Source organism: Pan troglodytes, chromosome 11 (genome assembly GCF_028858775.2).
Source record: "Pan troglodytes isolate AG18354 chromosome 11, NHGRI_mPanTro3-v2.0_pri, whole genome shotgun sequence".
NCBI lineage: Eukaryota > Metazoa > Chordata > Mammalia > Primates > Hominidae > Pan > Pan troglodytes.
In genome coordinates, this window is record NC_072409.2 from 22,673,029 (window position 1) to 22,697,504 (window position 24,476).

At 38.0% G+C, this 24,476-nt stretch overlaps 1 long non-coding RNA gene across 4 annotated transcripts in view; it reads right to left on the minus strand.

Annotated features, from left to right (window-relative positions):
* LOC107976760 (uncharacterized) overlaps positions 1-23,964 on the minus strand; it is a 157,682-nt gene extending 133,718 nt beyond the window's left edge. For all 4 annotated transcript variants that reach the window (XR_010148578.1, XR_010148579.1, XR_010148580.1 and 1 more), the window contains exons 1-2: positions 23,730-23,964; positions 20,109-20,207 (exon numbers count right to left, since the gene is read on the minus strand). This is a non-coding gene — a long non-coding RNA (uncharacterized LOC107976760). The remainder of the gene's footprint in view (positions 1-20,108; positions 20,208-23,729) is intronic.
* Positions 23,965-24,476: the final 512 nt, after the last annotated feature.

The following is a 24,476-nucleotide window of genomic DNA, read 5'->3' on the forward strand; positions in this document are numbered from 1 at the left end:
GTCATAGTACAGCTTTATATCATTTTTACCCTAGGCCACAGGCTGATGTGTTAGCTTCTGTCTGGACCATTGTTGGTCATCAGGGCAGAGAGGAGGAAAAAGCAGATACACTGAGCCTCTTACTGGCTCTAAAAGCTCCTGCTTATACACTTGTCACTTCTGCCTACATCCCACTGCACAAAAAAGTCATTTGACCATACCTGAGTTTTAAACTGTGGGCTGGCATACCCCATCACAAGTAGGGGTATTGCAAGGAGGGGCATCAAACATGAGTGAACATATTACCACACCTGGAACTCTCCCCAGTCTAGACCGGAGAGTGAAAGAGGGAGCATTAGCAAGTCCATTTAGTCTTCCGCCAAATGATCTGACCTAGGATTTATTTATTAAAAAGAAAAATCTGACATTTTAAGTTGACACACACAAAGTGGAAGTGATTTGTTTTACTCTGCAAAGCTTGTGAGCCTTAGAGCAAGGACTAGAAGCTCACATTCTTTCCACTAAATCAGATTGCTTCTCAAGCTTCATTGCCTATGCCTGGCACAAAGTAGGTGTCCAGTACACGCTTGTAGAATTGAATCAAATTTATATATGACCCACTGGTCAATCTCACACTGAAATGCATTTTCTCAGTTCTATAAACACAGCTCCCACCTGTGTTCTATACTCCAGGAAATTCTGCCACACTCTTAACACAGAGCCTCCACAGTAAGTAAATCCCATACCCTCACCTAGTCTGCCTAGAAACACACTTTGGTTCCTATATTGGTGTCATATCAACAGACTCCCAAAACAATAAGTGAAAAACAGACAACTGTCTTAGCAACAGGAAAAGCCTCCACGTGCCACCCCTAATTCTCGATTTAATATTAATCTATTTTTCTATTTCTAGGCCAACAATCATCTCCCTCAAGCCTCAAACCTTTTCCACTCTGGAGGAAAGACTAGGTATTTCTCAAATTCATTTAATGTGTTTTTCCTTCTCTTCAGTCATCTTCCCTGGTAACGTCTTCCATATGTCTGTGGGCCATTGTGTTAAAGAGTTCTGCCCAAAGTCCTTATTTATTCTGAGTGGATTGGAATGGCAGCCTTAAGTCTGGTATTTCCTCACGTTTGACAGCTTGAATTACAGACTTTGGGTACATTTAAAGTAATCCATTCATGTGGAATGGCTGTTGTTCCTCTCATAGTAGTTTTAAAATATAAATATTTACAAACCCCTAAGACAAAAGCTCTTACTGACAAGGTCTCTAAAGCAACAGCTTCATGGACAGGAACATTTCCACTTAGATATTTCCACTGACAGTTTCAATTCTCCTGGGTCATGTGTACTCCATTTAATGCTAATGGAATCTTTGCAAAATCATTGAAACTTATCTCTCTATATGTCCAAATAGGGAAGGGAACGGGGCAGGAGTAAGGGAGAGATTTTCTTAGCAGAATACAGTCAGCTCCTTTAAGGCAAGCCAGCAATGAAGTTCCTGGAACTGTAGGGAATGTCTGAACCCATGGGAATTCCTACTACTTGAGTGTCGTCTCTGTTCCATTACTATGATAAACACTTGATACCTCACACTCTTTTATTTGTATACAAATAAAGCTTTGAGAGATAAATGGACTCATCCAATGTCAAATAGGTAGCAAGTGGAAATTCAAGGGTTTGATCACAGACCTTATGCTTTCACAGAGGACTAGATGGACTAGGAGAATATTATAATTAAGTTGTTTAAATACAGAGATACCAGATAATGCTGCAAGAATCTATGCTTTTGAAATATTTTCTCTCACCCACATATAACCTACAACAGCTACATTAGATTGCCTCTATTCATGTCAATTTCCTTCACTTTATCAACATCTAACTCTCTCTGTTCTTCTCTTTAATGAGCTCTCAATCTATATTAGTTGGGATTGGTTTCTGTTGTATACAAGGGAAATAAATAACAATGCTTTAAAAGAAGATAGATGATCAGCTGTCTTCATTATGAAGCACACTGTGGGATGGAGGTATGAATTTAGTATGATGAGTCTGTTCACATCAGTGACATAGGAGGTTTTACTTCTCTATTCCATCATTCCTGGGGTGTGTACCTCAACCTCATGGACCAAAATGGCTGCACAGTGGCAACCCTTAAAACATTGTTCCAAGCATCGGAAAGAAAAAATAGGTTAGGATGGGCACACAGCTTCTCTTTTAGGGATAAGTACCCCATATACACTACATCAGATTATATCTCTTTTGCCAGAACATCGTGGCATGATAACACCTAGTTACAGAAAAAGAAAGAGGATGGCAAAGATGAGCTTATAGGTGGGTGATAATGTGCTCAGCTGCAAAGTGTAGCTCAACATTACTGAGAAGAGGACTGTGAAAACTGGTCCAGTTGATTGACACTGGGAACAAAAACAGACATTCTAACTATTGCTCTAAAATGTCTGTCTTTGCTAAAAAGAATCTGAGCAGGATGAATATTGGGAATCAACCAGAAGTCTTCAGGTCACTGGGATTTCAAATCCCAGCTTAAATGCCAGCATGAGGTGGTAGAAAGTGTGCTGGCTGTGGCATCAAACTGACCTGGATTCAATCCCATTTCTCTCTAAACAGATAGTTTAGAGAGGGACCCAGAGAACCAAAAGTTCAGAACATAAGATCACAACTAAGTGAGAGTGCTAGAGCAAAGGCCATGTCAGTGTGTGGCCCACTCTAGGCCCAACTGTAGGCAGAGAAAGTTGAGGAACCTACAGATAAGCCCTCCATCTAGGAAATGAAGGGAGATAAAAAAGTGGGGTTAGTAAAGAAAATGAAAAGGCTTTGTATTTTGAAAGTGTTCATATAAAAACAGCATGTAGAAGGTGTCCCAGCTCTAGACACAAACAGGATGCCCACCCTCTAGGTATGGAGCCCAAGGCCAATGACAAAGAGACCAGAGCCCTGGCAAGAGAAGGTCCTTAGGGGCTCCAGACAGGAGGGGGCAGAATAAAATAATCAAGGAACCAGAGTTTGGCCAAATCCTGGGAAATCTGTGGTCAGTGATACATTAACCAGCCTTGGCCTTGCAAAGTTTTAATTGGCGTCATTTCTTATGAATGTGGCCAAGAAAACTGTAAAAAGAATAGAAAGGGACAAAAACAGAGAAAAAAAAGTCATTCATTGGGGGCCCAGTAGATTCCAAGACCAGAGATGACAGAATGAAAGCCTATGGAATTTTAACCCTTTATCTACTGATAATATCCATGTCAGTTAGTATAATGAGTTGTGCTTGGATGCTGGAATCAGAATTGGATTTATATCGTAGCCCAATGACTTTCTAACTACAGAACCTTGGGAAATTTTGTCATGTCTCTGATCCTCCCTTTTGGAAAATTTAAAAAAGAATACCTGTCTCACAGAGTGCTTATATAAATTAAAGGAGATGAGAGATTTGGAATATCATTGTAAGCTACAACATAAGCCAATGTGAGCATCTAATGCAGAGGAGTTTCATAATAGCATGCCTTCTAATTCTCATGATTCTGAATTCAATTGCTTTCTATAGCTTGTTCTCATTTTAACCTGGCCAATTTCTTTTTTGCATTTTGGTGGTTCTATAATAGAACATTTTATTTAGCTAGTGTAGTCAAACCACTATGCTACATTGCTTAACATCTTGCCTGTTGAACAATATATATGGGGATGGGGCTGTGTAAGTTGATTGAGGTGGCAGCCATTGATACAAAAACTGGAAATTCTAATATTCTACACTTTCTGTCTTAGAGAAAAGAGAATTTTAGAAGAATCTACAAACTTGGCCATAAAAAAACAACAGAATATTTCTACATATATGGCTGTGAAACTTACCAATAATAAAGAATGAGAACTCAAACTCCCTAATCCTGATTAAAATTTGAGTTTGAAATGAATAAGCATGGCATGCATTAGGGGAACATAATAATGTGTTAATGATTTTAAGACAACAATCTGGTCATGAATGTAGTTTAAAAATATAAAGTATAGTAAACTTCAAAATGAAATTACAGATTATATTTTTTAAACTAATATGCAATTGAGTCAATATAACAAGAGTTCATGTAAAGTTCTTCCAGCAGTTTCCTTAAAAGTAACATGGGTTTAAAACACACCTAGTGATCAGTAATTTGTCTATTTGACCTCTTGTATGCTACTCAAATCTAGCTCAGAAGGAGGAAGGTGAGAATTTAATTTGAAGAAAACACGAAATGGAAAATTTTGAAATGAAGAGAGTGGGTATATAAGGAAAATATCACAGTACATAAACTGAAAGATAAAAAGAATGTTGGAGTTAAGTTTTAAGTCTAAATACTCTGACCGAAGAGCTGAGTGAACTTGAGAAAGTTCTATATAGTCTGTAAGAGCTATGGTTTGAATATTTTTGTGCCTTCCAAAACTCATGTTGAAATTAATCCCCAACGAAACAGTTTTGGGAGATGTGGCCTCATGGAAGATGTATAGGTCATAAATGCTCTTTCCTCATGTATTAGTCTATTTTCATACTGCTATGAAGGAATACCTAAGACTGTGAAATCTATTTAGAAAAAAAAAAAGAGGTTTAATGGACTCACAGTTCCACATGTCTGGGGAGGCCTCACAATCATGATGAAAGGCCAGAGTGGAGCAAAGTCACATCTTACATGGCAGCAGGCAAGAGAGCTTGTGCAGGGGAAGTGCCTTTTATAAAACTATCAAATCTCATGAGACTTATTCACTATCATGAGAACAGCATGGGAAAAACCCACCCTCATAATTCAGTTACCTCCCACCAGGTCCCTTCCACGACACATGGGATTCTGCAAGCTACAGTTCAAGATGAGATTTGGGTGGGGACACAGCCAAACCATGCCACCTCATGAAGGGATTAATGCCACTGTAAAAATGCTTGCAGGAATGGCTTTACTCTCTCGCTCTCTTTGGCCATGTGAAGACACAGGATTTATCTCCCTCTTCCCCTTCTGCCTTCTACCATGGGAGGACACAGCAACAAGGCCTTCATCAGATATGGATGCCTTGATCTTAGACTTGCCAGCCTCCAGAACTGTGAGAAAATACATTTCTGTTCTTCATAAATCGCCCAGTCTGCGGTATTCTGTTATTGTAGCACAAAACAAACAGAGTCTTAGTTTTCTCATCTGATAAAATGATATTCCCAGTACCCAGCTCTCAGTGCTACTAGGAAAAGGAAGAGTAACAGGTTCTGTAAAAATCAGACTGCCCCCCTCTGATTCTCTGCTTTAGCATATTTTGCCTGTGTGACCTTAGGTAAATTCCTCATATTTTTGTGCCTCAACTTTTTTATCTAGAAAATGATAATATTGGTACCTACATTATTTGAATGGTGTGAGTATGAATACTTAGTGCCTTATAAATATTAAGAGCTAAATAAATGATAAATACTAATGTCTATTACACAGCCCCTGAAGCATAGTAGCAGCACAATAAATTGTAAATATTATTTTATTTATTCAGGAATATTTTCCTTTTATGGTCTACCATAAAATGGAAATGTTAAACCCATTTCATTGATGAAAAGGCTAAGGTTTAGCAGCTGGGATATGGTGGAATCCCACAAATACCTGGGCCCGGAACCCAGGCTTTCTAAAATTCCAAAATAAGGTATCATTCCATATAAAGTATTCCAGAAGTCAAGCAGCACCTCTGGTTTCTCAGAGAACATGCTATTTCCATTAGAGCCTTCTCACCCCAAATTTCAATCTCCAAATTGAAAAAGAAAGTTACTGCTATAAACTGACAGTTTGGAATTTATTCCACTTGTCCAAGTTCTTAAATTTCATATATATGTATATGGAAGTTAAATATATTTTCTTGAATGTGATTTATGAGGACTTTCTGACAAAGTTCAAGAGGATCACTCATAATATACTCCTGGATTGCATGCTATAATCTAAACACTGGTAGAAAAGTTTGGGAAAGCAATTCCCCAAACAGTTTCATTGTCATTGAAATCACAGTATCTTGTACTTGAAGCATTGGCCCTAAAGATTCAACTTGCCTTAGAATTGAAATTGACTCAAGTTATTATAAGTTTGTGGCTTATCTGGTTTATATTAAATACCTAAAGAGAAATGAATACATCTATGGAGTCAGTGGGAGAGAGAAAAACAGTGTCAGGCTCCAAGCCCAAGGGAGGTAGTTCTTCTCAAGGAAAGACTTAAGTAGAATTACTTCCTTTCCTCTTCTGGGAGACAAAGAGAGAAGTCAAATGACTAGGCATGGAATGAGAACAAAATAAGACTAATCTCAAATTAAAAGACTGGCTGACTTTCATGGACTCTGTTTTGGACTATCCTGACTTAATGGTGTTCTGCATTGTGCACTACCATAAGGATTACTTTCCAGATTATGGCACTCTGGGAGACACAAATATCAGTAGATCTCTTATTGCCACCAAAGTTTAATGTACTTTTCAAGGATTCTGTATCAAGATGCTTTGAATGGCAAGTAATAGCAAATACTAGTCAAATTGACTTAAAACATAATGGGGATTTATTGGCTTATGGAACTTAAAAGTCCAGAAATAGCAATACTCTCATGTAAGCTTTAATCCACTGGCTCAAAAGAAAATGTTGTCAGGACTCAGTTCTTCTCCTTTTTAATTTTTAGCCTTGCTTACTCAGTGCCAGATTATTTTTATTATTTACTTTTCCTCTGGTCCTAGAACTTCAGATTTCCATGTCTACATCCAGCAAGAGAAAGAGAGTAATATCCTATAGTATGCATTGAAGATAAAGAGGTTGGCTTGTTCAAAACCCATAGAAGAGTATCTTCTTTTACCCCCCACCAGCTAATATCTCTGGATTAATCCTTTTGAATATGAGAATGGGATACAAGGATAAATTCAATCTAATCAGGACCCCCTTCTATAGAACTGAGAGTGGAGCTAATCCCATCAAATCTTTCAGGCTCAGAATTGTGGAGGTTGGTGGATTAGATATGGAAGAAGCAACCAACAAGTTTTTCTAACTTCTGGACTCAACCAATTTTTTTTTCATCCTTACCTTCTACTTCAGATTTTACTTTCCATGCTTAGTGAACTACTTCTAGTTTGACAAGCACATACTTGATCTTCCAGCCTCTGTTCCAGTCTACTTTCCTCCTGAAATATCTTTCTTTCCATGTTGTGGAAATCATATCCATAATTTAAGGCCCAGTTCAAACAGATCCTCTTCCATAAAGCTCTTCATATTATTCTCATCTAAAGGTTCTCTCTCCATCATCTTATTTCTGATAACAATTTAAATGCCCTTTATTCCTGGGACTGACAGCTTCCAACCTTGTATTCCCAGATACTACAAGTTCTCTGAGAAAGAAGAATGCACCTCCCTTGTTATTACTTCCCCTTAGAGTGCCAAGTACCTGCCCAACATATTATAGGCAATTCAGCCAATGAGTTTTCGAGGTCATTGTCCCAGTGAAACACAGTGAGTATATTTCTATTAACATCAAAAACCCCATTTCTGCCCCTTAGAGAAGGTCTGAGGGCTAAGGGTTCTGAGAGTTTAACCCATACCTATCCAGCAGTGGGCTTATTTGGTAGCCAATTCTTCCCCTTTCCAAGTGAGTTAATGCAGTGAGCTGGTTAGCTGAGGCAGAGAAGGAAACAAATGAATAAAAAATAGGGGATTAGCAAGTATTTATGTTTTACTTTTCAAAATCATCCTTAATACAATAGCCTTGGTCCATAAACCAATGATTCATGGATTAGAAAAAGCAATACTTTGTTTTTCACTCCCTTCTTTCTTATAATACCACTCCATTTAGATCACATGTACCTGAGAAGGAGGGAAAAAGGTATTCCCTAATTTTGGAAATGAATACTTTATAAAATGAGGGACTGTCTGTTGTGTTGCAGTGTGGGATAAGTAGGGGAAGTGGTTGTGGACAAACCACAGAGAGCCTTGAATACCCAGCCAAGTGTCAGGATCCTTAGACAGGAGGAAAAACAGGGCCATTGAAAAGCTTAAGCAAATAAATGATCTGAACACATTTTTGTTCACTTTGTTGAGAGTCCTATCCATTTTTTTTTTTTACTACAGGAAAAAGAATTACTTTTTGCTTTCAAATTTTGCTATTCTTGTCTTTGACTACATCATTCACAGATATTTCAAGTTTAGCACATTTAAAATAAAACTAGATTTTCCTCCCGAAACTTGGCACTACCTCATTATCTTCCTCTTAGTAAATGGCTCCATCATCCGTCCTGTTTCTCAAATAAAAATCTGGGAATCATCCCTAAAATTCTTCCATCTTTGGCTCTATGCACTGATCCATAAACAAGCCCTGTAAATTGTCTTCATGCCTATCATTGGATTCATCCATCTCTCTCTCTCTCTCTCTCACTGATTGCCACGAACTTAGCCCAGCAGCTCCTGGATGGTGATGACAGTAATTCAAAGGTGATTTCTACTCCACTGTTGCTTACCTTAATCGTTCTTCACATGAGGCAATAACCCAGCTCCCAACTCCTCCCATGGTAATTCTTTCCACTCTTTTCCTCTTCTAGCCACCTCCTTAAACTTGTTTAGTTTATGCCACCCTCAAAGCCTTTGCCAATGCCATTTTCTTTACTTAAAATATTCCTTCTTCAGCCCCTTCATGAGGTTGCACTTTCTTACCTTTGAGGTCCCTACTAAAATATCATCTCAGAATGGCTTTCCATCACTACCCTATCTAAACCGTGGTCCCCTATAATTCCCTCTTTTATCTCCTGTTCACAGAACACTTTTATGTGTGCACTTCTTTGCTGTCTTTATTGTTACTTTTGTGTATTTGTGTGTTTCTCCTGTTAGAATATCAATTTTCCAAGAAAGGATTGTGTCAGCTTTGTTCACCAATTTATTGCAGTCTCTAGCACTGTCGCATTGTCAGGGATGGATTAAACACCCACAGAATGGAAGGAATGTCTGTTAATTTCTGCCTATCTATTGAATTTCAGAGGATGTTTGTTGAGTCTCCCCCTGAATATGAAATACAGATCCCCCTGAATATAAAACAATGGGGTAATTTAACCTCTTTTACTATCTAAATACTACTATTTTTTTTAAAAAGAATTCTTAAGAATTTGTGGGATTTAAAGTTTCCTCACCACCAGGAAATGTCCTTGATGGAACTGACGAATGCACTTGAGGCATATCTTGAGAAACAGAAGGTTGGAATTTGTGAAAAATGACAATCTGTGTCCTTATATGGCAAGCCAGACTGTGCCAAACAACAATTCTGAAATCCGCAGAGTCTTTGTGGATTTGACAATCTTTGTGGTCTGTGATATGCCACTGCGATTCACCCAGTGACACTGGGGATGAATGCACAAGCTTCCAGCTTCTTCTCTAGGTTCTCCTACCTTAATCCTTTTCCTTAAGTAGAGGTTTGCCAAGGTCTAATCCTATATTTCTCTTGTGTCTATTCTAATTCTATGATCTATTTCCATTAGAAAATTGTCCCATCTCATCTTTCCAGCTATCAACTTTCTACTGACAAATCTTAAATAAAAGTTTCTAATCTCAGTCTCACCCTCTAATTGGCTCTGTTTTCCCATCAGTCTTCATCATGGATTCCTAACGTTGCTCTGAAGTCTGGATTTGAATTGGAGCCTGAAAAATCTCAACTCATTGTCCTTGCTTCTAAACCTCAGCTCTACAATTTCCTATTTTCTCTCATCAACATTTTTTTTGTTCATGGCTTTTTATTTTTACCTGATTAAGCCCTTCCTATGAATATATAAAAACACAGAAGTGTGAAATATTTCCTAGTTTCAGTTTACATCATTGTAAAGATTGTGGACCGCACGATTTTAGAGGGTGCCATTTATACTGCAATCTTTGTGAATGGTGCCCTCTGGAGTTGTATCTAAAAATGTCTCTGACCTTTTCTTATTTTTTCCATCTTCAGTACCAAACGCAAGCCACTGTACATTGTGGGCACCAAGTAGATGCTGTTGACAGACTAATTTGGCCAAAAGTCAGGACCAAAACTTGTCAGAGAATGTCAAATGCCCATCCTAAATCTTATTCACTGGTTTCTGTGAACCACTTGCCATGTTTCCCATCTCATGTAGTTTGCTCCATTCTGAAAAGAATGTGTTTATATTACGTATTGTCAATTTATCTTTTACTTCCTTGTATAATCCTCCTATCGTGGAGGCACAAAGCTCAACAAAGACATGTGAGGCTAAATAGCAGTTATTTCCTGGTGGCTCTGCCCAGAGATTGGTCATGGTGGTTACTCAATCAGAAAATTGGGACATGAATTTTCTCTGCTGAGCACTTAGATAATATATTTACAGTAGTGATTGGCAGAGGGCTCTTAATCAGAATCCCTCAATGAGGAAACTGAGAAACAATCTCCAGGTCCTTTTGCCTAGCCCAGGACTTGGCATTAGGCAAGGACACTCCAAACATATGCTGAATGAGTGAGGTTGGAATTAACCTTCAAAATAGTATAAATGTCCTTGGGTAATTATCCCAAATCTAACGTGATTCGGTTAAAAAGATCTGGCAGGAAGACTAATCAGATAAATTACAATGGATAAGTCCCAACATTTTAAAGGGTTTCCATTTATACCCACATAGATCTTACAAACTTAGATTTGTGTCTTTTCATGACTGAGATTTTATGAATCGATATATGAATCGATACCACAAACATCTCAGAGGACCTGCAATGAAAATGTCATATCTGTTTGAACACTCGTTGTAACCAATTTTTGAGATACTTTGCATATTTATAAAATGTATTCTCAATAAGTGCATATTAACACATTATTAAGATAATGAAAACGGAGAGTATTTCTTTAATTTTTATTCTTTACATCTGTTAGTGTTCTTGGCAAAGATTCTGGCATATGATGGACATTCAATAACTTCAGGAGTTAATGAATGAATCAATGTGGAAAATATGTATTTCTCATTGCCAGTTGGAGCTCTTTGAAGCATTGTTGTAGCCCTCACAGAGCCTAGAATAGCCCTTGAGCCACTGCAGCTTTTCTGGCTATATTTACAAGAAGGGAAGATATGGATATAATGGAAACCTAATAGGTAACAGTTACTGCAATTGAGTATTACATTAAATTAAGCTCTGAGCTTCCTAGAGGTCAAATAAGAAGGAACTGCACAATGGATTAAGTGGACCTTGTCTGCTAAAAACAACATAAAAAAGTGAGTGGACAAGTTTATATGGAGAGATGAAGAAAAGAAGTTCATACCAGAAAGCCTCCAAGATTTCATCTAACAGTAATTTTCTAGGCTATCTCACTCTATGGTTTATAGTATGTCTATATCTATAATAGGGCCAACCTGAAGCAACCTTTTAATTTAGGATATTTCCCTTTATTTTCTACCCTCAGTTTTCTTAGACAGAATAGCCCCACTTCCTTTAGAAACTTCCAGAGTTTTTCAGTGTTGGTTAATCACCTGTCTGCATTTCAGTTATGCTCCCAGACTGGCCCCTCTATCCATCTTTCTTTCCCACTCCAAGTTCCTTCCTTCTTGCTTCCCTTGTTTTTTCTCTGCCTCTCCCTTAATCTTTTTACCAACATTTTTTTTGAGAATGAAATATGTTTAATTTGACTTATGCCAATTTTTCCAAGTTTATTTGAAATGGAAATTTGGTGTTCTTTTTTCTTTTTTTCTTTTTACATAGCATCACATGGAACTAGTCATCTGTGGAAAATTCTTGTGGAGTTGCTTCCTTGGGAAGGTGATTATGGACAGACTTGAGGACAGATAGAGCAAAGCCAGCTCAAAAACATTCAAGGATCTTCACCTGACCGTTCCCAGTGCTTCACCCTTGTTAGTCTTTAAACAAACCATGTCCAGTGACATCCCAATGACCTGAGCCACAGTCCTTGTCTTCATTCTTTTGTCATTGCAACATACTCCTGAAATCGCCACCTTCTACCTAATCTCTTTGCTCCGAGCTCTACTTACCATCTCTTTTCCAGCAGTCATTACATTTAAAAATCTTGTTTCTAAGGCCTGAGTCAGGTACCTCCACTTCATGAAGAATTCCACAGTCATTTTCATTCATCATTCCTCCCATTCCTGCCCAGTGCCCCCAAGGGGAAATAATTTCACCTTTAGCAAGTGATTCAGCAGTATTTATTTCTGTATCTATTTTATTTTTTGAGACAGGGTCTCACTCTGTTGCCCAGACTGGAGTGCAGTGGCACAATCTCAGCTCACTCCAACCTCTGCCTCCCAGGCTGAAGTGATTCTCCTGCCTCAGTCTCTGGAGTGGCTAGAATTACAGGCACACGCCACTACTGCTGAGCTAATTTTTGTGTTTTCAGTAGAGAGGGGTTTCACCATGTTGGTCAGACTGGTCTTGAATTCCTGACCTCAAATGATCCACTCGCCTCAGCCTCCCAAAGTGCTGGGATTACAGGCGTGAGTCACCATGCCTGGCCCTGTATGTATTTTGAATATTTCAGTGATACACATCAGTCTAGCTCCTTATATATAGTTAATTGTAAGTGGAAACTTGTCCAAAAACATGAGTGTTGGGTTGAAATCAATATTTTATATGTACTAGATTGACCAGCCTCTTTGTACCCACCACTGTTCCCTTGTACCCACCACTCAACAATTCCCTTTTTATAATATAAGCAAAGAATAGGATATTAATGCAAACGATGACAATAAACCAGTTTGGAAACTGCCTTAAACCATTTCTCAAGTTGTTTTCTACACATATGTATTCAGTTCATATATAGGTGTTATGCTTTAAAAGTTTAATATATTCTGCTCTTACAGGTTACTTTGCACATGATAGGAACAGCATGTATCATCCATCCATTTTATTTAACAACTGTGTGCTTCCAAAATAAAAAGATAGTTTTTCTTACTGAGTCCTGAGTTTACAGCCTAAAGTTATTATCTGAATATAAATTTATAGGGAGAAGTCTTCTGTGGAGAGTATATATCTACTTTTATTTAAAAATCTTTGCAGATTGAAAATGGCTTTTTAATTTGTAACTTGTGTTATTTGTTTACATTTACTTATTTTTTTCTAACTTTGGGAGGGGGGGTGTTTAAAATGAAGTCCTTAAAAAAACAAGTCTACAAACTGATTCCAACAAAAGGTATTTTGGTGAAAGTCTACTATAAAATTAACTTTGAAAATATCTTAGAGAGAATAAAATTATCTCCTATAAATGGCATAAATATTTCTTTGGGATGCTTAGCTTATGACCCCAGAGAGATTTTAGAACAAGAGGGCACATTTTTCCTAGTTTTAAATAATAATAATAAAATTAGTTCTACTAAGTCTTTATTTTCCATTAGCATAATACTTCAAAGTTTACAAACTGTTCTCATTTGATCTTCCCAGTTAGCCTGAGTGGTTGGCATAAGAATAAAAACAGCTACCATTTACGAGAGGCACTGTTCTTAGAGACTTTCATGTGGGGTGTCATGAATGCTCAAGCAGTCCCATGAGATAAGTATTAGGGTGATGCAAAAGTAATCGCAGTTTTTGCCATTACTTTAAAAATACTATTGCTGTTGTCATTTTGCAGATTGGAAGCATGAGGTACTGCTAGTTTGGGATGAAGCTGAAGTATAAACCCAGGTTGTTTGCTCCATAGTTCATGTTCTTAACCAGTGCACTAGACTCTCTCCTGTGACCACAGCTTGCTTGAAGAAACACTGGCTAAAAGAGATTATATGTCGACCACTAACAAAACAGAGCACCCTTTTGATGAACAAAGCTAAATACCAAAAAGACAAATGAAGAAGAATGAATCTCTAACAATTCAGGGTTTTGGGGGCCTCTTATCCTGACTAAACGGATGTTCCACTATGGACGTAGCTCATCATATTTAAGGCCTTCTCAAAAGAAGGCCTTTCTAAGTGCAGGTATCCTTAGAAAGTCTATCTGTAGACCTATAAACAGGAAAGAAAAGCCTGGAAAACTCAAAGGACATGCCTAAGACCACTATGGTGTATTCCCCACTATACCTTTTCTGTGGCATTCTTTTCCAGGTTCTGACTTTCACCTAAATCTGTGTAGTCATAAGTCCTCACTCTGCCCCTGGGTGGACTTCAGCCAGCCATGAGCCTGGTCCAACTCCAAATTTTCTCATCAGAAAAACAAGGAAAGCCAAACCCAGTAGGTTTTTAAGAATAACATAAAAAATTGTAAGATATTGCTGTAAAAACATACACAGAGTAGCACTTTAAATTTTTCCAGAATCATGGTGGTATGCTATGTTCCATAGAAGATTTTCTATCTCAATAAACTATGTATCACATATCTCTATCTCTCTCTCTCTATTGCAACATTTCCTCTTAAACCTTTCACTTACAATCTTTCAGAATTGTACCTCTGCATTTCTAAGCAGAACAGACACTAAAATACAAATTCCCTCCCTATTTTCGAGATGTTTTCGGTCAAGGAATAGAGAAAGCTGCCTGCAAAAGAAATTGGAGGCAGGTTACTAAGAGAATAACTGGAAAAAAACATTGCAAGGTGAAGACAAAGGGGAATGATGAATTCTCATTTAGAAAAATTGGGGAGGGTTTCAAGAAAGAAGTCACACTTATATGGGCATGAGAGACAGAATTTTGGCAGGTTAAGATGAGGACAAAGGATATTTATTCCAAGTGGAGAGACTATGTGAATAAAGGCAGGGTGACGAGAAACATCAGGGAATAAAATCGCAGAGAATAAATATTAATTTAACAGCAAACCCCCACAACACAAGTTTACCTGTGTAACAAACCTGCACTTGTACCCCTGAACTTAAGATAAAAGTTAAAAAGGAACGATACTAAGGGTTTTTGTAGCATCCAGTGAAAAAGAGGTCAGAAGCCAGATCTCAGAAAGCTTTCTATGACAGGTCAAGACATGTGCGCTACTGTTCACAGGTAGGTACTGATGATAGAGCAGATTTGTTTTGTTGGGCAGATCATGCTCGGGTCAGAGCAGGAAAGTTCTACAGGAGGCAGCAGTTCAGCCCGTCCTGGGGCAGGGGGACCAGGTGCATAAGATTGCATGCATGTCAGTGTGTGCCAACGTTATGACAAAAGCTTGGGAATAAGAGAGATGGTGAATGGCTCTGACTTTCTGGACACTCTGAATGAACAACGATATGATCAGTCTGTTAACTTTGAAAGGAGCTCAAGAAATAGACTCGTGTGTGTGTGCGCGCATGTGTGTGTGCATGTGTGTGTGTGTGTATGTGTGAAAGAGAAGGAAATAGCTTGCAATTCATTTTGGTATAAGGACCATTTCATAGGAAATAACCGAATGCATCAGATCATCATCAATTATTCACCACATTCCTGGCAATCTTTCAAAGCATCTTATAGGTTTGTATATTATTTACTCCCTTGCCCTAATGCATTTCTCCTCTGACATCCCTACCTCAACCCTAAAATGAAACAAAATTGTAATCATTTTATAGCACACAAAAAAATAAAGTCCAGGGAAACGTTCCTCATTTCCTGGAGGGCAGTGACTCTCAACTGACTGAAGAAATGGAAAATGATTTTTACCATCTTAGGGAGAAGAAAAACAGCAATTTCCAATTAAGCTGTTTGCTCTCCGTGTTCAGAAAGAGGATTGGACTGGTTTGGACCTGCTCTTTCTATAAAACAGAATTAAAATTGTATGTAGTAGAGGACAGGAAAATGACATGATGCAAAATAATGAGTGACACAGAGATGTAAATATAGTGCCCAACACAGCACCTGGCACAGTGTGGGTTGGTGTTCTGCCATTTTTATTACCCAAAGATTCTGAATATAAATTTTTTGACACTGGGATTCTGAAGAAGTCAGACAGAAAATTCCACTGAATTATACAGGATATCAAGATACTCCGGATTCTGGCAACAGATCTCATATCGTGACCACCTTGTTTCTAACATCACAGACCTAATTGCAGGAATAAAGCTTTCATTTTATTTTTACTTTTTAGTTTGAGAAAACATTAAATTTACGATAAAGTAGAAAAAATAGTATACAATGTTTCTGTTTACCTTTCACCAAGCATTTCCTGATGTTTTATAACCTTGGTATAATTATCAAACTATGAAATGGACATGGGTGCAGTTCTAGTAACTAACCTGCAAACCTGATGTGACGTTTGCCCGTTGTCCCACTGGCGTCCTTTGTCGGACCCAGGATTTAATCCTGGATTACAGGTTACTTTTCAGTGCCCCTTTTCCTCGGTCTTCTCCAAACTGGGGCAGGTCCTCAGACTTTTTTAATTTTTATTTTATAAACTTTTTGTGTATGACTATGACATTTGAAGAATACAGCTCCATTATTTGGTAGAATGTCTACCATCTGCTCTTCCTTCATATTTAAATTTGGATAATGCATTTTTTGGCAAGAATATCATAAAAATTATGCTGTGTTCTTCTTAGTGCATCATATTAGAAGGTAAAGAATGTCCATGTATTTCATGGCTCGCCATATTAAAGTTCACCATTGATTGAAGTGGTTTCTGCTTGGTTTACCAATGTAAAGTTACTATCTTCTCCCATGTATTTAATAAGTACCTTATGGGGAGGTACTTTCTATAAATATGTTTGCATGCAAAAATCTGGTTTCTCATCATACCTTTACCCACTAATTTTAGTTTTCATTGATAAATCTTGCCTGCAACACCTATTTCTGTAGTATTTGCTAAGTGATGAAGTCCATCTATCTTTCTTCATATATAAGTTGGAATTCTGCTGAGGAAAGAGCTTTCACTCTCCCTCATTTACTTATTTATTTATATCAATATAAAACAACACAGGCTGTTTTATTAGTACTTATTTTGTTGCTTATGGTGTCATAAAATTTACCAGTGAAAGCTTCTTCAGGTTAACTGTTACATTCTTTTTACATGCCCCATCATTTTTGGAGTATTCTCTTATTTCTTGGCACCATAAGTAGTCCCAGGCTTATCTTGCATTTCCCTGTACTAGCACTGAAATAATCCAGTACTTAAATGAATTCATTTTTCCTTTTTATTTATTTTAAAAATAGTATTTAGAAACTATTTTGAAACTTTAGGTGTGCTCATTATAATTGCTGTATTACAGTATTATTACTTCTAGGCCCTCTCAGCAGACAAAAATGAAAAAAAAATAAGTATGCACACACACACATCTACACCAATTTAACCGTATATATACACAAATGTGATTTATGTGTGTGTACATGAATGTGTGTATATAAATATATACACACATGCATATATTAATATATACATATATTATATATAATGCATATAATATATACATATATCAATATATACATACATACATATATTAATTTATTGTAATACCTCTGATTCAAATCCAACATTACACAGTTCATTCTAGCCTTCAACCTTTAATTATGATTCCTTTCTTGAAAAATGAGAAAACTGGCTTTCATTATCCATGATTTGACAGCAAGTTTATTTATTTGCTGTCTTAGAATGCATTTAAAGTCATTCCAGGATTACTAACGTTATGGAAAACAAACTTATTAACTAGAGTAAAATTCCGTGTACAGTTATTTTTGTCGTTAGCTTTGCAATTTGTAGTTGAAATCCTGTTTTCCAGTATTACTTAGGTTAGTCCTTAACTTTCCCACTCCCTTCAGTAAAATGATTTCATCTATTTTTTGTAGAGTTAGTTCATTTGTTAATGTTTGTATTCTGCTTAAAGTTTACCTCCTTCCCAATTCTCCGTTGATTTTGTCTGTCTATTTGATTGGTTGGTATTTATTTATTTGGTATGTGATATACTATCACTCTTTCAAAAGTCAAAGCTTTACAAAGACATATACTCAAGGAGGTACCACTCATCCTTTATTCCTTCCAACCAATTTCCATTCCCCTATTCTTTCCTACCCACTCTCTGCAGGCAATCCATCTTGTTAGTGTCTAGTTTACCTTCCTGTATTTCTTTTTGGACAAATGTACATATACATGCATATTGATTTATGCCACCTTATTTTTACATGAAAGGTTGCATACTATGATACTGTAAGAGAATGAAGCCTCAATCCCTAATCTTTCCAAGTACTGAATTATTAAAGTTATAAAACTAGAGAATAAGTAAACCATTCTTGAAGCCACATAAACAAAAGGTCTTAAGTACAAAAGGCAATAGCATAAAAATATATTAATAGTTACTCAAATTTCAGCCTAAGCCTCCTCTATAAGCACCTACAGCAAGGTTTCTATATGTTATTCAATGATCCCAAATCCAGAAAAGTTGTAATACTGAGCAAAACTTCCACAAAATCATAGCTATTAACTTGGATATAAATGATACTTTGTAACTTCTAATGCATTTTTTCACTCATTGTTTTATTACACACCCCTATCATTCTGTGAGGTAGCAAGAAGTTGTTTTCTCATCTTCATTTTTACATATGGACACACTGGAACTCACTTACTTGCATACTTGTCTGCCATCCCCAACACATGCTGATACTCTGGAAACCATGCATTTTGCCTTATCACTCCTCTAATGCCTAGCAGAGCTACATGCTACTTATGCAGTGGCAAGGAAACATTGATTGGACAAGATTAAATAGTAAATCCAAGACAAATAGCTAGTCAGGGGTGAAGTCAGGAGTCCTTAATTTATTTAGTGATTCAACAAGCATTGAACATTCAATAAGCATTGGACATTTATTTTACACTTGGTACAAGGGACAGAAAGATAAGAAATACGAGGACCATGTTTTCAAGGAATTCACTGTCAGTAAACACAGATGAATAAACATGCGATTAGAATATGATGAGAAGGCTATGATACAGATAAGTGTTATGGTATTCAGAATATATTTATTTATATAAATTTAAGTGGCACAAGTTCAATTTTGCTACAAGGATATACTACACAGTGGTGAAGTCTGGATTTTTATTGTAACCACTACCCAAATAGTGTACATTACACACATTTAGCAAGTATAGCTGTTTGGGATCTTGGAGTAACTGAGAGGGGGAGACCGATAGCTTTTGGTATAAGCACCTTCTTGGTGCCTGGAATATTTCATCCTTCTCTTCTTTCACTGTGTTTCTCCCATAGACACTTTTATAACTCATGCTTAGTCTTTGGGTCGCATTCTCCACTTTTTTTCTTCCATGAAGATGCCCCTATTCTGATTGAATTTGAGAATCTTCATTTGGAGTTTGCTATCACTCTGTGTTTTTCTACATCCAAGAATTTTTTAGAAGGTATAAATGCTGGAGGTAAAAAGTCGTATTAATTGCCACTATCTTGGAACACCGCATAGTGGAGAAAACATGGGCCCCGTTACTGAGACTCAGTTTTCCTGGTATGGCAGAATGGAATAGGAATTGGGAGATCAAAGGTCAACTGAATCTGAGCTCTGCTCCTCTTGGCTATGTGATTTTGGACAACTTGTTTAATTTCTTTAAAGTGCTATTTTCCTTTTTCCGAAATGTAAGGATAAAAATGGTACTTACTTCAAGCTCTATGGTCAGAATTTAATATTAAATATAATAAAAATAAAGTACTTATAAAATATCTAGCATTTAGAAAATACCTGTTAGTTAAGCGTTAACTATTATTATTCTATCCTTTACCAAACTTCTAGACTATAAATCACTCTGTTGTCTCCTCTATCCCAGTGACCCCACAAGATGTAAACCAGCAGGCAGGAAGAGCACTCCAGGAACTGCCCCTTTTGGCCCATGAATCTTTCTACCTGTTGGCCCCCAATGTCACTTCTAGACTGTGGTGTATTGTCTGTCTTCCACCTCTGCCCTGAAAGTCTGATTCCAACGTGCTACTCAGGTCCTCTCAGTTCCAGTGTCTTGGTCATGAGGCCAATAAAAATGTAGACCCTCGGGGATTGGAGCATTCTTTGAATTTTGATAATCAGAGTGTCTATGCCCAAATGAATACTAATGCCAATCCATAGTTCTCAGATTTCTGAACTATCAGAGTGGGAAGGAATCTAAAGAGAAGGATTCATTTTACAGATGGAAAAAGCTGAGGTCATAAATCAAATTAGTAATATGACCAGGATTAGAACTCAATCTGTTCTCCCCAAAGGTTGAATTTTTTCCAATCCATAAATGGGCACATGAAAAGAACAAACCAGATCACTGAACTTACCCTTCTCAGATGCATAAGTCTGAATTATCTTCTAGTACATAGATATGGAAATCCTTGGGAAATCTGAGCCAGTTTTGATTTCTTTTTTGAGATCCATCTCTGAGGATTGAAAAATTAAATGTTTTAGGCATTGGAAATCTGAGTGCTATAGATGGAATTGTGTGCCCTCCCCAGCCCCTCCCACCCTATCAAATGTTGAAGCCCTAACTTTCAGTGTGACTGTATCTGGGGATAGGGTCTTTAGGAGGTAATTAAGGTTAAATGAGGCCATAGGGTGAAACCCTAATCCAACAAGAAAGTAGCCTCTGAGAAGAGAAACAGATCTTTCTCCCTCTGCTATGGGAAGACATAGTCAGAAGGTATTCATCTGCAAGCCAGGAAGAGAGTTCTTGCCTAAACATGACCATGCTGGCACTCTGATCTTAGACTTCCAGCCTCCAGAACTGTAAGAAAGTAAATTTTCAATGGTTTAAATCTCCCAGTCTATAGTACTTTTTATGACAGCCCAAGCTGACAAATACATCCATTTGCAATGAGGGTACATTTTAAATCTTTAACAAATACAATCTGTAGTTGGCTTCTTAGAACTTGGGGAACAGGGCATTAGTTTGTAAAGTTATTTTTTTTCCATTAAGTGCTCTACAATTCAACTGGAACTTATATTAGTGAAGACAGTATGATAATGCTAGGTGAGAAGTAGGAGCAGTAAGGAAGAAACTTAGAAAAAAATATAATTTGTGTTCTCCATAAGAAGACCAATATTTGAAATGGCAATTATCAGAATTGGGGAGTCATATGAAGTAATGATGAAGAGCCCCTCTTGTATTCCAGCAGCAAATGGGCATGATTCTCTTCCCTATCCTCCCACCGGTACAAAACTGCTCACAGTGGGACACTGGGATTCCTCGCTCTGGTCTAATTTTAAGTAAATAAAATGATGCGGCACTTTGCCACATCCCTCTGGAAACTATTCCAAAATTGAGCAGATCTCATCTTTCGAAAATGTTCCCTGAGTAATGGAAACATGAGGAAGGGGGATACACTACAGACCCCGGATGCATCTTTCAACCACAGTGGAATGCAATATAGCAGACACACTGTTACAGTGGTCAGGATGGACGTGGGAAAGATTTGAAGGATAGAACAGTAAGCTGTGCTGTCATCTTAAATCATTCCCACTGCTAGATGCTCTCAAGGATGAAATCTCACAATGCTAGGCACAGTGGGAAGGGTTTAATCCCCTTTCAATCTATGACATGTAGATATTGCTACATGGAAGCTGCCATCTAGCTAACAGGCTACTTTTCTGATTTTCCTATAGTGTAAAAAATGTAGAGGGGGAGTAGAAGAGACAAATTCACCTTGGAATCTTTCCACCCACCTGTGTAGAACTGTAACCCAGACAATAGGCAGGGCCTTTCTGAATCTTGAGATTTCAATATTTATTTCAGCCTTCAGATTTATACTCAGATCCAAAGGTGATTTCAAGATTTTTGTTAGTTGCTAGGAATTTTTTTGTTCTCAAAATCATCTTTGTCTCCTAACTTCAGCATCTATGTGTTCCCTTTTGTTCCACATCTTAACTCTTTATCCCCAAAAACCTCACTACTCAAGTCTTAGTCTGCAGTGTGCCGAAAATATTTTCAGTTGTCCAGACACTAAAATGTTTTCACTGTCGCTTCTACCTCGTCATCTCAACCTATTTTGATCTTCCTGCCTCTTGTCTCTAATCTCTTCCCCATAAACTGAGCTCCAGCTCTTACTTCCAGAAGGGAAACAAAAATTCATCCTGACTTAATGGAGTCTAGTGAGGGATCATTTTTTGTTGCACAGAAATAATTGTCTTTGGACCTTTCCCTTCACTAAGTCATCCCAAGGGGTTTATTAAGGTATTTTCTATTTTTAAAAATAATTTTATCCTGAAGAGAAATTCTGACATCAGAGCCTAAGATAAGGTAAGCATTTCATTCTGCTGTATTTTCAACTGCTGCTCTACCACTCTGATCTCTATTGAGCAGGATAATCAGGATTACAATTTTTGCACCTATAAAAAGGTTCTGTACCAAGGACAGATCTTCATTGCAAAGCAACCATAGACCATAGGCATTATTCTCCTCTGTCAGGCTACTTAACTGGACTCAGCTAGGTTATTCATTGCTTTGAAGTGAGTTTTCAAAGGTCTCTGTTAAGTGCAAGTATCAGTTAGAAATTCGTTGTGGTGCAATAGAGAGGTATGTCCCTGTGTATTGAGGACAATTGCAATTTGAAATCTATCTCTGCTATATGGCCAAGGATCACTCTCAACTTCCTTTTTTTCTTTTTTAATCTGGAAGGTAGGATTGCATTAATCTGCTCAGTGGGGTTAGTTGGAAATGGAAATATCAAAGAATAGGTGAGTATAAAGAATGTTTGCAAATATTTAATTATATATTGCTAATGTTACTTATTATGACTTGTCAGTCATTTCTACTGTACTATTGTCTTAAATTGAATTTATTAGGCTTCACAGTGAAGATTCTTTAGGACAGATAAGCTTTGTGTGTGTGTCTGTGTGTGTGTGAGAGCTTTTAAATGAAGAGATTTACCATAAGAAATTGACACCTGTAATTTTGGAGGCCGGCAAGTGTCATGGTTTGCAAGTCTGCAGGGTGAGTTCACAACCTGGAGACTCAGGCTGATGTTGAGTTTCAGTCCTAAGACCAGCAGACTTGAACCCCAGTTTAGGTCTGAGGAGAGGAAAAATGCTGATGTCCCAGTTTGAAGGCCATTAAGCAAGAAAAATCCTCTCTTACCTGGGGGAGGGTCAGCCTTTCTGTTCTACTCAGACCTTCAACTGATTTGGTGAGGCCCATTCACATTAGGGAGGGCCATCTGCTTTACTCAGTTTAGCAATTTAAATGTTAACCTCATCTAAAAGCACTCTTAAGGAAACACCCAGAATATTGTGTGACTAAATATCTGGGCATTGCATGGCCCAATCAAGTTGACACATAAAATTAAGCCATCACAATATCGTAAGAAGTACATGAGATCCAAGGGCAGGGACAGAAAGAGAGGTAGATGGGAGAACCAAACCCACTGGATTGTAAAGTTTCCAGTGATCCTCTAGTATTACGTTAATTTGCTCATTTAAAAGATGAAAACACTAAGTCCAGATATGCATCTAGGATGTGTTACAGGTAGGTAGGTAGGCGTGAGCCAGACAGAAGAGGGCTCTTCCCCCACGCACTAGAAGTGTCAGGTGCTGGTTTGGCAATTCTCGCATTGCCTCTCTGAGAGTGATGATTTAGCAGCGTCAGGCAGAGGCCATTTCCTGATAGTCCCCACCTGTTAACATCAAAATGGTAAATGAACGCAGAGCCCAGAGAGAAGAAACTCCCTGGGCATGCGTATTAAGAGGAAAATGGCGAAGTATGATCTTCCGGGTACACGCCACCGGAAAAAGGAAAAAAGCCTCGGAGGGGCATGCCAATAACGCCTTTAACACATGGCGCATGCTTACTTCCCAAAGCTAAGGAGGGCTCTGTGCAGGCGGGCAGCCCACCCTAAGGGAAGAATCATGGGAAAGAGGTGAGTTTCCTTTGGGAAAGTCCCAAGATTACAGTTAAACGGGGCACTGACCTTCTCTCTTTAACCTTCATGTGCCTGCGTGGGTCTTTTCCATGCACACCTTCATTTCGTTCCTGTTCTAAGGCATTTTAAAATAAACTTTCATTCCTGCTCTGGAACTTGACTCAGTCGCCCTTTCTGCTTTGTGCGCCTCAGTCGAATTCTTCCTTCTTAGGAGGTAAGAATTGACGTTGCTGCAGACCTGGACGGATACTTCCGCCAGTAACTCGGTGTAACTGCGGTCTCTTCTCCCGTAATAGGTGGAGTCACAAAAGGAGAGGCTGCAGGACCAGACCAGAGTCCCCTGTGCCCTAACGTCTCCTCTCCCCCTTTACCACGTCTATGTCTCTCCTTTCCCAAGGAAAAATTCAAACAGTGCATTAATTTTTCAGAGTAAGGGTTTCTTTTTTGTTCTTATAAGTGGACATTGAAGGGACTTTACATTTGACAATGTAAAGCTTTTAGATTTGAGGTTTCATGATCTTATTAGAAAAGTTTGAACAACAATTTATACCTTCTCTGTTTCTTATACCTTTGAGAGTGAAGTAAGATCTCTGGGTTAGGAGGCAGACAGAGCAAGTTTGTGTTATCCTGAACAAATGATTGATGGCATGAACGCTCTGGGCTGGGAGACATTAGAAAGGCTTCTTATCCACCTCTCTCCCACAAGGGGTAGTAATGCCAAATAAAATACCTACCAAGTAGCTGTCCCCTTTGAATATCTCCAAAAAGGAGAACTGACACCCACTTTCTGAGAAC